Source organism: Alexandromys fortis, unplaced genomic scaffold (assembly GCF_014885135.2).
Source record: "Alexandromys fortis isolate MF-2015 unplaced genomic scaffold, M_Fortis_MF-2015_v1.1 scaffold_33, whole genome shotgun sequence".
In the NCBI taxonomy this organism is placed as follows: Eukaryota; Metazoa; Chordata; class Mammalia; order Rodentia; family Cricetidae; genus Alexandromys; species Alexandromys fortis.
In genome coordinates this window covers 4,028,547-4,041,428 of record NW_026067917.1, presented here as the reverse complement: position 1 = coordinate 4,041,428, position 12,882 = coordinate 4,028,547, and the positions used below count along the sequence as shown (strand labels likewise).

The following is a 12,882-nucleotide window of genomic DNA, read 5'->3' as shown; positions in this document are numbered from 1 at the left end:
CAAATTCTTTCTATGAGGCCACAGTTACCCTGATGCCCAAGTCACACAATGACCCAATAAAGAAAGAGAATTAGAGACCAATTTCCCTCATGAATGTTGATGCAAAAAATGGCTAATGAAATGCTGGCAAACCAAATCCAATAACATTTCAAAAAGATCATCTGCCATGATCAAGTGGGCTTCATCCCAGAGATGCAGGGATGTATCAACATACAAAAATCTGTCAGTGTAATCAACCATATAAACAAGCTGAAAGAAAAAAAAAAGAGCATGACCATCTCATTAGGTGTTAAAAAAACCACTGACAAAATCCAATACCCCTTCATGATAAAAGTCATGAAGATCATGATGCAAGGGGCATACCTAAACAAATTACAAGCAATATACAGTAACATCAAGTTTAGGGAACAGAAATCCAAAGCAATTCCACTAAAATCAGGAACAAGACAAGGTTGTACCAGGGAAGACTACCAAGGACAGCGGCAGGTGTGGAGTGGATCTAGCCTGATCCGGGATAAGCTGTGTGTGCTTCAAATGGAAGAGTCAGAGAAGTGCCACCACCAAAGCCCTCTGGAGCCCAGAGGATGGTGAGTGGATCTGAGGTAATGAGCACCAAGTATTTTTACAACGTTGGACTTTGGCTTTGGAGTGACTTGATTGTGACTGTGCCTTGATTGTCCCCTCTTGGAGTAAGGAATCAGGTGACTTATTTTTGACTTTAGAGGAGCCCACAGTTAAGAGATCACAGTGTTTCACAAAGATTTTGGGTATTTTAGAGATGCTCTAGGAATTTTACAGAGACTGTGAATATTGAAAAAAAATTGGATGTTTTCAAGAGACTGAACTTTTAAAGACTATGGGACAATTAAATTTGTATGTGTTTTATATTGTGATATTAATATTAACATTTTATATTGGGGACAAATGAGAAAGGAAAGTTTCTCATTGAGTAGTGATATGTCTGTTTATCAAGTTAACAAGGGATCAATTGTGCTGGCTATGTCAACTTGACACAAACTAGACTCATTTTGAAAGAGGGAATCTGGATTGAAAATATGCCTTCAACAGATTTGTCTGTGGGCAAGTCTGTGATGCCCTTTTTTGACTGATGATTGATGTGAGAAGACCCAGCTCATGGTGGACAGTACCATCCTGGGCTGGTGTCCTGGGTTCTGTAAGAAAGCATGACTAGCAAGACATGAGAGGTAAGCTAGTAAGCGGTGTTCCTCTATGATCTCTGCTTTGGGTCCTGCCTCCAGATTCCTGCCCTGACTTCCTTTAGTGATGTACTGTTACCTGGACATGTAAGGCAATAAATTCCCCCCCCCAAGTTGCTTTTTGTCATGGTCTTTTATTACAACAACAGAAACTCTAAAGAAGATGGTGGTTCCAAAAGATAATCTTACTTGAAACTCAAACTTCCAATGAGCAATTAATTTTTATTTTATTAAAGGCATAACAACTTGCTCTTGGGATATTTATTTCATTTTCTTGAATCTCAGTTTTTCTGTGAGGACAATGATACCTATTTTTACACCGTTTTAGAAAAGAATACATGAAATAACTCTATGAAGGGGCCAACACACATTTCAAAGGCTAAAAGATGTTAAATATGCCTGGTTAATTTACCCATTAGAGTGTTAGAAAATTCTCTCATCTAGGCAGATTACACACCACACTGTTTGAGATCCTATATCCTCAGGCATAAAGACATGGAATCCAGGGAAGGGTCTTATAATTGGTATAGAGCTGAAAGAAAGTTGTAACGTGCATTTCAACCTGGTATCACAAACAGCTCTGTTCTAACTAGCTGACGGAGACAAAGAAGACAGAAAATAAATCCCACTGAGGACATATTTGCTACAACAACACCAACATGGTTATTCCTCATCGTGTGACCAACAGTGACTGTCTAGTAACATAAACTTGCTTCCAAGTACTGCTATATGTCTGGGTAAAGCAAAACCCTAAAGAACCCTTAAGAACCTAAAGAAAGTTTAGAAGGAAATGACGTATGCTTATGTTGTTAAAATGTAACATCGTATTATCATAATATAATATGTTACATATTATAATCATATTATTATAATGTTGCATTATAGCAATATAAACATAAAGATAAAATAAATAAAGCTGGGAAGCATAGTAAGCTATTAGAGTGGAACAGGTTGTTACTGGTGACGCCTTCAAGGCATTATGCCTTATTCAGACATGGTCATCTCCAGCTTACTCCCTCCTTTTCTGTTTATTCCTCAGCGCTAGGTAAATTGCGCTAGTCAGTGCAATTTTTTCCTCTTCCGGAAAAGTGTCTTGAACCCTAGTAATGTTCCCATTATCTTGAAGTTATTCGGTTATTATTACATGTTTATTTAAAATGTGAATCTAAATAAAATAGCTAAAAGAATTGCTGCTGTAAGAAATATAGCCCTCATTCTCATTGAATAATTAATCAGACAAATGCACACTTTCCCAAACTGCTTTCCTTTCATGTCACAATATCAAAATTAATGAGCAATTCAACTAATTTACCTCAGCTGGAGCCTAAAAACCACAGTACCCAGTTCTGACAAGAAATATTTAATTTATTTTAATAGAAGCTGGGAAAAAATGGGAAAGGAGCCAGTGACTTATGTTTCTCCTCCAATGTCTTCTGTCTTAGCCCCAGAGATAAATATACTCTCCCCAGACATGAGTCTGGCACATAGGTGACCTCACAGGGGCTGAAAAAGAAAGTAGAATCTGCCAGGGAGGCAAAAAGTAAAAATAAAAACAAACAGGAGGCCATTGCTGAGATTTGTGTCATAACTGAGCTGGGAGGTAATAGGATAGTGAGGATAGATGTGTGAGCTTCTATGCAGCTGCTTCAGTGGCTTGCTATCCATTTCTCCCTCGGCTCTAAAAGGGAACAAAGAAATTTGGACTGGCAAACACTCAGGTAGCAAAGGCTATACTTGTGAAGACAATCAGAGCACAGTCAGCCCCAATGTGGTAAGCGGTCACTCTGTGGATAAGCCCAGTCACTCCAATAGAGATCCCCCCGCCTTTTGGAAATATAGGCAATGGCAACTTCTAAGAAAGATGGCTTGGACTGTGTTTGGCATCATAGTTGATATCTTGTAAACCATCGACAACATTGGTGGAGCCATCATTGTGGTTATACAGAGAATTTCAGGAAAGTTCTTGCCCCAAAGGGCTGAGGATCAGGCTTCTCTGCCAACAAGTCGGAGAAACAAAGAGTCTTTACTTCTCTTTGTTCCCTTTCTGCTTGTGGAGGAAGATGACCTATAGAATGCTCATATACCCTACCCAGAGTTATGGTGACCCCTCTACCTACCAGAAGTAAGCAAAGGAAAGACAATTCACAAGACTTGACTCTTTTCAGCATCTGTTATTGGAAAACATTTTAAATATTTTACAATAGGTGATTTAAAAGGCACCATACATAGAAAACGGAGTGAAACAATGCAAACATATTTGTAAACAAGTCAGGATCACCCTGTTGGTGTTAGGCACGGCAATCACGTCTTGGTTTTGGCCATTCCCATTGTTGTTAAGATGTAAAGGAACCTGGAAATGTTTGGGTCCTCAGAGTCCTTGGATCCACTATTTTATCAACATGGGGTACAGGTGATTTGCAGTTGCTGATCTGTTGAAGTCTACACATTGCTGTCTAGTTTGTAGTTTGTTTTTTTTTTTAAAAAAAGTTTTGATTGTTTATGAATAATGAACTTGAAAACTTAAATTAGATCATATGTGATAAGTAACTCTCTTCCGGGGAGGAGGTCCAGGTAAATAATCTCAAAAGTACCTTTTCTGGATCACAAGCAGAAAGTCTGCATTTTGGGGAAAATACTTTATTTCTTCCAGGTCATGGGCCATATGTAAGCCAGTGATGGTTTGTTGACTGTGAGATTTTTTTTCCCATCTGGCTGTTCTACTTCTCATAGGCTAAGGGGAGCTTCCTCACTTGCCTAGGAAGTGAACTGTCCAATCAGATGCTTCATCCTGGAGTATGGAGATGACATCAGAGATGTCAAGGAGACAGCTGGGCACCAAGAGGCTCAACTATTCTAGAACCAAGAATCAAGCTGGTCCCAAGTAGGAAAAATAAATCTGCACACGCTCCTGGCATGGAAAATAAGACCTGCCTCTTTTTAGCATTTATTTTCTATCTCTAGGGGGAAAATAGTGTTGAAAAAAAATCTTGTGCAATACTAATTGTTTCTATGCAGCTGGTTTTAGAGATCTTATTTTAAAATAGAAGGTATCCCCAGTTCTCATGCCATAAAAATGAAAGAGAAGGATACCCCTATTGGCATGATAAGCTTTTGTGAATGTTGTTTTCCACCTCCTGAGTTGTGCAGTTCTTATTGCTGAAGAGAGACACTAACTCCCACTAAGGACTTGGGTCAAGGGACTGTCATATGGTTAGATGAGTCAAGGTGTGTCTTGTGGAGGCAAAATTGTGGACTGTAAGAGAAAAATTGCTAAGCACAGCCTGACTTCAGATCTATTCCGGGATTTTGGTGAGGGATGCACATCAAGTCCTTCTGCCACTGGGTTGTAGATCCACAGGGATGTGTTTCCAGCTCCTCGGTGGCGCCAGCTGCATTCAAAAATTCACCTTCTTTGTCTAGACTAGACTCTTAATAATGGCCATTCTTGTCCTTCTGTCATCCCTTCTCCATTTAACAGCCAAGAAGAACCTTTTAAAAGTCTGGATCAGATATGAGTCTCCCCTGCTGGAAAACATCCAGTGCCTTCCATCTCAGTTGAAATAAAGCACAGGCTCCTCACCCTGCTGTCCAGGGCTCTGGATGACCTGCCCTCTGCCTAGGTAGAAAATTTTAGTCATCACAAAAGGCTATTAGGTATGCCTTACTTGGCCAGAATATTTTCTTTAGTAGAATATTTTTTATTATCAAAGATGATAGGGGAATTTACATTCATTTGCTTAGTAATTTCCAAAGATAACATTAACCAGACTGTTACGCAGTATTTTATTGGGCAGTTATTGAACTATATTTCCTACTTGTCCCTGAATACTGCCATTCAAATGGAAAGATCAAGGTTGTAAACTCATACCTGGCTTCCATTATTCTCAGTCCCAGACACTCTCAAGTACTTCCTTAGAAGGCAGTTATATTCACTATATTGAAAAGCTTCTAGAATGGTTCCTGAACAAGATGTATACTGATAGTGAAGGGTACTTTGGCCTAAGGATTATTTTGAGCTGAAGGCAATTGAGATTTCAGCTCTCAGCTGAAAACCAGCAGATGCAGGAAGAGTTCTTTGACCTCCAGTTAGATACACATGATTGTTCTTTGGAGGAAGAGCCTTCCTGGTTCTCCATAAGAGAGAAAAGAATGTCTCCTTACCATGATGGAAGTAAGGCGTCAACACCATGATGGGTGTGCATAAACAGACTTTACTGGGAGAATCTTTGTCTTTCAAGGACTGCCCATATACTTCCTAGCCACTTTACCATCGTGTTTAATATGATAACATGATCATTTTTGAAGCCTTGATTCTCTTTCCATTGTCGAAAGGGCATGTAATATGATGATTCTAATCACTCTTTGAATTTTTCTTCTTTGCTGTCAAGAAAATCTTAGCAAAAGAGGTATATTTTCTATTAATTTGTGTATTTTAAATTAGTATTCCTACATTTATTGATATTAAGAGAGAAGAGAAACTTCCTTTCTTGTTAGATGCATTTCTTGTTCTGATAGGATTATAAAGGACACCCCCAAAAGCTGTATTATAAACCATAGACATAAAGAAAACAGTGTAAGAGCAACAGCCTTTAACCTATACTGAGGGCTCAGCTGGAGAGATTTTCATAGTGGTGTGGAGAGCTTTTGATGAACTGTGAATTATTTTTCTTCCTCTGCAAGAGAAGGTCAGGTCCATGTTGTCCATCCCTCATCACCTAAACTCAAGAGAAATGTAAAGAGGCAAAGAAAAACATAAGTACAACTGTATGGAAAGACAAGCTTAATTTGAAACCATTTTCAATGAACAATAGGACTTCAGGAACTATGATGTAAGTAAAGAAAAAGTCTCAAAACATGGACAGATAGTAGAAGCCAAAGCAATGAAGGAACAGGGTACAACAAGCAGCGAGGTGAATAGGCAGCAGGAGAAGGTTAGTGCTTTTTAAAGTTAGGAGACTTTAAGGTCCTGTAGAGAGAAGTCTAGCGTCTGATAAAGTTGAATGAGTAACTCAAGGTGATTTTAAGCTCTTGGACTAAAAGTCATTGAAAGAACTTAACACATTTGGGGTGTGTGTGCTGGTGTTTGCTTTATTTATGGAGAAAATGTAAAGTAAGAGACTGACTCTGTCAACAAAGAAAGGGAAACTTCCATTTAGAAATTAGTTTAATCCATGGAGTTGACTGTGTGTAGAAGGTATTGAGTGTTCCTTGATCTTTCTGGGAAAGAGGTCCCTGCCTACAGAAGCATCTGGAAGAATGCACTAGGCTCTGACTGAGAGTGGATTCTTAGACTCTAAAACCAGTTCATAAATCCATTTGCTTCCAACCCAGCATAGCAGGTGCAACATCCTCAGAAACTGGGACCTTCGTGTGAACATACCAAGGAACTTCAGAAGAAGGCTGTGTGGTAAACACCCCCCATACTGGAGAGTTCAGGGTTCCAATCAAACTGATTGCCTTACTACCAACTCCTTTCTTAGGTGTTACAAACCAGTTAACGAAATTCATAAGAAAGAGTAGAGGCCTTCCTTATGAACATACTAGGATAAAAAAGGAAAGATCAGAGATGAGAGAAGAAGCCTAGAATAAGGAAGCCATTTTTGTTGAACCCAGAAAGTAGAATTATCTCATTGTGTAAATGGCCATTATTCAAACTATAGTACAAATAAAGGTAAAATTACAATACATGTGTATTTTGCTTTTATCACTTATCATTAGTGGGAATATTAATAGCCCTTAATCACTGGAAAGGTCTTGCCATCGGCATACTTTTGTCTACTTAATGGAAACAACATCTAATGGAATATTTTTGTTAACATTAAAAATAAAGAATTCTTACTGCTTAGAAAATCTTTAGTGAAGCAGGAAAGGCAGATTAATCAAGAACAGTCACAGATTGGGAACCTGCCAGCCTTTCTGCCTGCTGGTCATAACAGATTTTTAAGTGTAGTAGCATGCTACACTAAGTAATCCTAGGTTTGCATTTTATAGAACTTTCCTTTAGACCTGAAGTCTCCATATTGATTTCTTTCTGCGGGTTTCCCTTGAGATATCGTGCCAACCTCATCATCCTACACAGACACTCAATTCACTCGAGGACAATCAATAATCTATTCTGGTCCTGATCAAATCGCCTGATGGTTCTGTGATCGTGTGATCCTCCCACGCTAGAAGCAATCAAGTGGAGAATTATTGGGACATTGAAAGATTAGCCTCATCAGTTACCTGCTGTGATCATCAGCTTCCTGTATATTCATAAGGAGGAAAGAGCTTGCTGATTGTCATTTAAATTACATGAAGATATATTTGTCTTGTGCACCTCCAAGGCATTTAAAGGGGGTATAAGACCAAAACACATTAAAGAAGCCAAAGAGATGATTTGTCAAATATTTTCCAAGATGCAGAAGTATATAAAAATCACACTGTGGAGAAGAACATAAGTACATTTTGTGCTTAATCATTTTCAATTTGAAACACAATTTAATCCAGCCAATATTAATTGAGCACTAACTGTGGGCAAAGTTTGTAATAGGAAAATGATGAATAGCTAATCTTGTCCTCAAAAGCCCAAACTCACACTATAAATGGCACAGCCCAAGGCAGACTACCATGTGCAATACAAAAGGAGCCATACAACTTCCAACATTGAAAATATCACAATTGGTATGTTGGAAGAGGGAGAATTCCCAAAAAGGTTTCTGAAAGCATGAAAACCAAAGTGGCAGTTATGAAGGCATAGGGATGAGGATTGGTGATTTGAAGGTCTTCTCACCTTGTAACACACAGTTGTAATGCAGGGCCAGTTTATTGACGCTCTACTGTTCTGTCGGAGACTTCTTTTTGGCTAATGGAAGATGCTCAGTAAACATGCAGGCCAGGGTTATAGGGACCAGAGAAATGATGCCTCTGAGTACGATCTCAACATGACAAATGGGGACTTTGCTTCTCAGGTAGGATGACTCCAATGTGTGGAGATACCCAGTAAGACTTCAGGTGTCAAGAATGATTGGACCCAGTAAGACTGGGCATCAGGTGTCACGATGATTGGACCCAGTAAGACTGAGCTTCAGGTATCAAGATGAGTGGACCCAGTAAGACTGGGCTTCAGGTGTCAAGAATGTTTGGTGGTCACCGGCAAAGGCTACATTGACTTTCTTCTTCTTTCAGGCTTCTTATCTACTGAAAAGCATTTCCTGACATCACTTCTTAAATACCATGTTTGTGCTGATACTCAGCCTAAAACAATGAACTAAAACAATCACAAGGTTGCTTACTTAACAACCCAGGCAGTGTACTTAAAGATGGGAGGGGATGTAGGATGTAGTGGCTTAAAGGAGAAATGTTCCCCATTGATGAATGTTCCTGAACACTTGGTCTCCAGTTGACGGCATTGCTGAAGGAGGTCATGGAACTTTGAGGGAATGGAGCCTTGCTAGAGGAAGCATATCACTACAGGCTTTGTATTTTAAAAAAAAATATAAAGAAAAAATATTATAGAAAAAAATAGAACTTTTTTTCTAGTTCCCTGTCTCTTTAATTCCTGTGTAATGAAGATGTAATCTTTCAGATTTCCTGTTTTGGCTGCTTGCTGTCATGACTCCCCACTATTAATAGACTCACTCCCTGGAACTATGAACAACAACAACAAAAACCCTCTTTCTTCAATAGTTGCTTTTGGTCATCACATTTTATCACAGCAACACAATACAGAGTCAGCATCACCACAGTAACTAATACAGAAGTTGGTACCAGAGAGTGGACTGTCTCTGTAAAAAAAAAAAAAAAAAAAACCCTGACCATTTTGGAATTCGGAGAAATGTGGAAGAGTTTGAAATTTGATTGAATACTGTACGGAGAATAGAGAGAGACCTGGATCATTAGGTTTCGGGGGAAGCAAGGACTTATTGAGTAAAGAACCTGCTTTTCTGCCTTTTCCCAAGAACTTGCCTGAGGCTAAATTGCAAAAATAGTGGACTAATTTCTCTGGCAGAGGCGATTTCAATGCCACATAATGTTGAGTCTGTGGAAGGGTTGTTACTGATTGCCTTCTTGCAGGAGGTGCACAATGAAAACCAAAAGCGAAAGGGGCAGGAAGAAATTTAAAATATGTGGTTTAGAGAGAAAAAGAATAGTAGGAATGTTACTGTTAAGGAAAAGTCAAGTGTTAAAGATCTTTCAATTATTAATGAATTTAGCACCATTAAGGAATGGCCTTCTGTTTTTCCCTAAAACAATGGACAGGGTGCCATTAGGGTAAGATTTTATCCAGCTAAGCTTCCAATTTATGAAAGGAGAAAACCCAAAAGAAGCAATTGCTTGAACAAGAGCAAAACAAGAACATTAACAACAAGAACAAGAACAAGAAAAAACCCTAAAGGGTTGCTTGCTTTTAGGAAGCAATTTCTTTATATCTTTTTTATTGATTTTATTGAGCTATACATTTTTCTCTGCTTCCCTCCCATCTTCTCCCCTCCCCTTCAACCCTCTCTCATGGTCCCCATGCTCCCAATTTACTCAGAATATCTTGTCTTTTTCTACTTCTCATGTAGATTAGATCCATATATGTCTTTCTTAGGGTCCTCATTGTTGTCTGGGTTCTCTGGGATTGTGATTTTTCTTTGTTTTATGTCTAAAATATAATGCCACTTATGGGTGAGTACATATGATATTTGTCTTTCTGGTTCTGGGTTACCTCACTCAATATGATGTTTTCTAGATCCATCCATTTACATGCAAATTTCAAGATGTCATTTTTTTCTGCTGTGTAGTACTCCATTGTGTAAATGTACCACATTTTCCTTATCCATTCTTCAGTTGAGGGGATTTAGGTTGTTTCCAGGTTCTGGCTATGACAAATAATGCTGCTATGAACATAGTTGAGCACATGTCCTTGTGGCACTACTGAGCATCCTTTGGATATATACCCAAAAGTGGTATTGTTGGGTCTTGAAGAAGGTTGTTTCCTAATTTTCTGAGAAATCACCATACTGATATCCAAAATGTCTGTACCAGCTTGCACTCCCACCAGCAATGCAGAAGTGTTCTTTTTACCCCACATTCTCTCCAGCATAAGTTGTCATCAGTAGTTTTGATCTTGGCCATTCTGACAGGTGTAAAATGGAATCTCAGAGTTGTTTTGATTTGTATTTCTCTGATGGCTTAGGATGTTGAGCATTTCCTTATAAGTATCTTTCAGCCATTTTAGATTCCTCTGTTGAGAGTTCTCTGTTTAGGTCTGTACCCCATTTTTATTGGGTTATTTGTTCTTTTGATGATCAATTTCTCGAGTTCTTTGTATATTTTAAAGGTCAGCTTTCTGTCTGATGTGGGGTTGGCAAAGATCTTTTCCCATTTTGCAGTCTGACGTTTTGTCTTATTGTCTGTGTCCTTTGCTTTACAGAAACTTTTCAGTTTCAGGAGGTCCCATTTATTAATTGTCTCTCTCAGTGTCTGTGCTACTGGGGTTATATTTAGGAAGTGGTCTCCTGTACCAATACATTCAAGTGTGCTTCCCACTTTCTCTTCTATAAGGTTCAGTGTGGTTGGTTTTATGTTTAGGTCTTTGATCCATTTGGACTTGAATTTTGTGCATGGTGATAGATATGGATCTATTAGGAATCAATTTCTTGAAAAAAATAAAAATCTTATTGAAAATGTGTTTCTCAGCAGTAAAAAGTATAACATCTTGAAATTTGCAGGCAAGTGGACAGAACTAGAAAGAAAACATATTGAATGAGGTAAACCAGACTCAGAAAGACAAGTATAAAATGTACTCAAGCATAAGTGGTCATTTAGACATAAAGCAAAGGATAACCAGCCTACAATCCTCAACCCCAGAGAACCTAGACAACAAAGAGGACCCTAAGAGAGGCATACATAAATCTACCTAGGAAGGAGAAAAAAAAAAAGATCTCCTTAGAAATCTGGGAGTGTGGGGGGCAGGAGAGGAGGGTGGAAGGGGGAGTGGGAAAAATATATAGTTCAATAAAAATGATAAATAAAAATAAGCTAAAAAAACAAACAAAGAAAATGTGTCTCTAGCTGGCAGCTGGACTTAGCAGGGTCTTCAGCTTGGTACTAGCTCTGGGGTGATGAGAACATGAACAAGCAAGAGGCTCATAGAGTCTTCCCTTGCAGTTTTACAGAACCACTGAAGCCAGGCAATTTGTGTGGTGGGAGACCCTTGTGTGAGGCTGTGGAAATGAAGACTGGGTGACAGATGTTGGAGTTGCCAGAGCCTGGAGACATCTGCTGAGGAGAGCTTGATACAGGGCATGGATCCAGCCAATGAGAGAGAAGCGTGTTGCAGACAACAAAGCTGGAGGTTTAAGAACCCTTAAATCTAAAGCCCCAGACACCGACTGAATGTGAAGGTACAGAATTTGTTGTTTGCCCAGCTCAATTTTGGTTTTGTTTTGGTTCAGTATTTCCTCACTATTCCCCACTTCCCCCTTTAGGAATGGGGATGTGTATTTTGTTCCACTGTATGTTGCAAATACACAATTTCCTTTTCACTGTACAGGGGGTCACAGTAAAGAAACTGCCTTGCATCTCAGCAGGTATTTTGGGCAGAGAAGCAGTGCTGAGACTGTCTTAGACCATGGGGACTTCTTAAGTTGGGCTGAATACATTTTTCATTCTGATGTGGCCACGAGCCTATGGGGGTCTGGGAGAGAGATGTGATGGTTTGGATGAGAAACGCCCCCCATAAGTGCATGTGTCTAGACTCTTGGTCCCCTTGAGTGGTGTTGTTTGTGTTGCTTATGGAGCCTCGCTATAGGGCAGCGCATCATAGAGGGGAGGCACTGAGACTTCATGGTCTCACAGTATTTCCCACTTACTGTCTGTTGTGGCTGCCTGTGTGTTGAGAACATGATCCTTTCAGTTTCCGGCCGCTAAGCCTCCCTCCCACCAGGAACGCTCCCTCTGGAACCACAAACCCAAAGTAAACTTTTGCCCCACAACACACTTGGCTAGGATCTTTTATAACAGCAACAGAAAAGTAACCAACACTGGATGTGTAGGACAAATAGCAGGAACAGACACAGGTTTTGGCCTTTTGCTCAAGGTCAGAAATCACACAAAACACTACATTTAAAATTCTACGTATCAGAAAAATTTTCTGCAATTTGTGCCGCTGGAAGCCAAAGGCACTGGGGTGAGCTAAGTTATAGACAATCCCAAGTCTATTGGATGACTAGTCTAGTCTCTCTCTGAGATGCAGGGAGCACTTTAAGATGCAATGTTATACTGTTCTCCAGTGGTTTTGAGATATAACAAATGGAGAGTTCTTCCTCCCTGGAGGAGTGGTTCTGAGACCACAGAAGTAAAAGGCAAGGATGTGTCTGTGGCTTGGTGACGGAGAAGAGGAAAATTAAGATGCTGCAATCAAAGTCTCAATCAAAGATTGAGAGATTCTGAGGAATTAAACTTGGCCTCTGAGTGGTAAGGTACTATTCGTTGTGACTCCACATACCATACTACAGCTTCCACAGCTGCTGTTTCTCCTTCTCCTCCTCTTGCTGTAGGAAATCCTATAGCCAGTAGTTATCCACCCACTGGGGCTTGGCCTCTTATACTATTTATGCCCATGTAAAGCGTGTGGCCGGCCTCTTTTCCGGCTGCGGATTCAGTTTCTGTGTTCCAGCACCTCTGCTGGATTCTG

At 39.6% G+C, this 12,882-nt stretch overlaps 1 long non-coding RNA gene across 4 annotated transcripts in view; it reads left to right on the top strand.

Moving 5' to 3' along the window:
• Positions 1 to 12,882, top strand: part of LOC126500220 (uncharacterized) — a 301,499-nt gene that overhangs the window by 151,605 nt on the left and 137,012 nt on the right. For all 4 annotated transcript variants that reach the window (XR_007591280.1, XR_007591279.1, XR_007591278.1 and 1 more), the window contains exon 2: positions 11,355 to 11,590. This is a non-coding gene — a long non-coding RNA (uncharacterized lncRNA). The remainder of the gene's footprint in view (positions 1 to 11,354; positions 11,591 to 12,882) is intronic.